Source organism: Haemaphysalis longicornis, unplaced genomic scaffold (genome assembly GCF_048455015.1).
Source record: "Haemaphysalis longicornis isolate Haplotype H1 unplaced genomic scaffold, Haemaphysalis longicornis Haplotype H1 scaffold_4, whole genome shotgun sequence".
Taxonomy (NCBI): Eukaryota; Metazoa; Arthropoda; class Arachnida; order Ixodida; family Ixodidae; genus Haemaphysalis; species Haemaphysalis longicornis.
In genome coordinates, this window is record NW_027526361.1 from 58,663,647 (window position 1) to 58,666,705 (window position 3,059).

At 54.4% G+C, this 3,059-nt stretch overlaps 1 pseudogene; it reads right to left on the reverse strand.

The window, feature by feature from the left end:
• Window positions 1–1,348: 1,348 nt before the first annotated feature.
• On the reverse strand, window positions 1,349–2,127 carry LOC144179761 (uncharacterized; annotated as a pseudogene).
• Window positions 2,128–3,059: the final 932 nt, after the last annotated feature.

The following is a 3,059-nucleotide window of genomic DNA, read 5'->3' on the forward strand; positions in this document are numbered from 1 at the left end:
CCACGCATGCTAAGCAGACAGTCCTTGCTCATCTTGTGGCCAAGTGCTGAATGATCAATGCTGCTGCCAGAAGTGGGGGTGTGGGCTTCATCCAGCTGAAGCAAGTCGATGCCACTCACGAAGTGGTCAGCAAGGCGCTGCCACAAGTTGCCCTTTGTCGTTGCTGGTACCACAGATGGCGGTGAGTTGGGTGGCAACTGAGGTTGAGCGGGTGTTTGTTGCCTGGGCTGTGGCTGGTTGGCGCTGTTGACGGGCTTGTAATTAGTGGGCGGTTGGCTCAGCAATAGTATGGACTTTTCTCTGGGCGTTGTCAAGGTTGGGAGCATGTTGGACTTGCTTTATGCCATTAGCAGGATTGGACGTAGTTGGCGGGCGCGTCGCCGACAGTTTGGACTCTTTCTGACCGTTGAAGGGATTCTGTCCATGCTGGATTTGATTTAAGTTGTTGACGGGTTTGGAGGGAGTGGGCTTGAACACCAGTGGCTTCGACTTTTTGTGGCTACTACTTGAGGGCAAAGGATGATGTTGCAGGCAGTTTTTGGAACTAGGGCTGGCTCGAGAAAAAAAGGACTGAGCTAAATGGGATGACAGCATTTGCCATTCTTGGGACTAGCTTTTGCTTTGCGACAATGGTGACATTCGTGGTTGTATGCTGCAACTGCGTTGGTTTCGGTGACTCGAAGACGGGACGGGCTTGTGCTGCCGCGAACCAGTCCTCACCAAGAATGGCGGGTACATTATCCTCCAAAAAATCAGCAGCTTCAACAACTCCTTTGACTGGGCCAATGAATATCTTTACAAAGGCAGAACGAACAGGAAGCACGGCACCTCCTCCGACCACAGCAAGAGAGGGCTCAGTCCATGGGGTGACCTTGCTTGCAGAAACACGGGCTTTAGATATCAGCGTCACTTTGGATCCCGGGTACAGAAACGATTCGCATTCACCGGCTCCCATGATAGTTGCGTTGAAAAAGTGGCACTGCTGCTGCGAGCCAGGAAGAGTTAAAGGGTGCACTGTGCAGTGCTGCAGGCAGCTGCGTCTTGGACGTGGTTGGAGGCTATTACGATACTGCCGGTGGCAAGCGACTGGTGCTTGTAGGGCATTTGGAAGCGAGATTCCCTGAGGCATGGCATTCGTAGCAGACGGCTTGGGACAGGTCTTGGTCGCGACGAAAAGCAGGGGCACCATACTGAGCCGAGATAGCTGCGTAAGCGGCTTCTTGTTTAGTGGGCAGCTCAGAAATGCGCGTTCTCGGTGAACCTCGAGAAGGCTGTGGTGGCGATGCTTCTGTGTGACGCTGCTGACGCTCCGCAGGCTTAGAAGCATGAAATGGTCGCGCCGGCGGCTTTACAGAGCTGGCAACTGGCGGCGGGATTGCTTTGGCGTGGAGATGTTGCGCGCTCCTGTTGAGGCTAATGCAGGTGGCGATAAAATCAGCTCCGTGGGTGGACGATTGGCTGCTATGGCAGCGAGGATATGTTGTTCGCGTAAACTCTGCAGCAGGTAGTCTATTTTTTGAGCATCAGCGAGCTTTACTAGGCAACGCTCAATGACTCTCAACTTTGCGAAGGCATACTGGTGTAAGGTTTCGCCTGGGGCCTGGGACACCTTCATAACGTGACTTTGCCACTCGATGAGGGTCAGGTCTGTGGAAAATGCGTCCTTCAGGGCTGTACTCCAAGTGGCATATTCGTTGCCGAACGCGAGATGCCAGTTTCGCGCCGTACCTTTCAGCTTGCTAGCAGCGATCAGGCGTGTGGTGGTGTCGTCCCACGAAGCAAGCTGCTGCACTCGTTGCACGTCGTCAAGCCAAACGTTCACGCTGTGGCTGTGAGAACCGTCAAACGTCATTATGGATGATGACAGGTCGGGCATTGTCGTCACTGTCATTGCAGGGCGAGGTAGCCGCTGAAACAGCAATGCAAGGCTCTGTAGTATGGCTGGGTCTAGCGTCAAAGGCGTCGCGGCGGACGGGGCGGAAGAATTCGCTTCAACTGGGGGGCTAGGCTCACGCTGCTGCCGAATCTCGGATTCGAGAGCTGAATCAGCTCCTTTTTGGAACCGGCGGTATCCAGCTGTCGCCGTGCCAGTTCTTCCCGTATGAGTTCGATGCCTAGACGCGACATCGTCACTGGGTCAAGGCGCTCCCACACAATTTCCGGCGTGATATTCGTCTGGGCCGGCTGACTGTACGCAAGCGGTCACACACACAACACATTTTTGCTGCCGCATCCACCAGCAAGCGCACGCAGACGCGCAAAAGGAGGAGAGCGAGCAAATGGCTCGAAACGTTCGTGCGAGGAAGACAATATGGCGCGCGGCTGACGAACGACGATGGCAGGCTCAGTGATCGCGTTGGCGTACTTGCGTCTCTGCGTGGCTGTGCTGAGGCTCGGGCGTCGACTGCGCCAGATGTGAGGGCTAGGCGTGAAGGCTGGGGCGCTGAAGTGACATGGCGAGGCGAAGAGTACTAATTGAAAAAAAAGGCGTTTATTGGCCCATTGCAGGAGACGACTAACCACACTGGCGGCGGGAAAAAAGAACAACAAAAACAACAAGCGCGCCCCAGACCTCCCTCGGGCCTGGAGCTGCGTTGGCGTAATCGCATTGTAGGTGGCGCGAGTGATAAGCTATTACCTGCAGCTGGCGCTCACACTGCAACAGATCTAATTTACGCCAGGATGGAATGCATTCATCCCCAAAAAAGAAGAGAAAAAAACTGCGGTTGATTCCTCTGTCATAGGAATCGGTAAAGCACGAAAGGGAATTAATTGTGCAGCGAAATCTGCAGCTGAGCATGATTTGCGGGTCAGCGGCTGTCTTGTGGGTGTGCTTGGCTAGCGACGTCCTGCTGGTGGGGCGCTTGGGAAGCGTATAGGCGTTTCCTAGTCCGCACAGCCAAGCGACGCAAGGCGCCATCTAGGCATGTTTGAAACTATATGTCCACGTGCATGTGGCCCTCAATTTAATCGTTCAAAACCGCTTGGTCTCGTAGTGTAGTAGTTCCGCCCCCGCGAAGAAAACATCCTAACCCGGGTGCAAATCCCGTTAACACTTT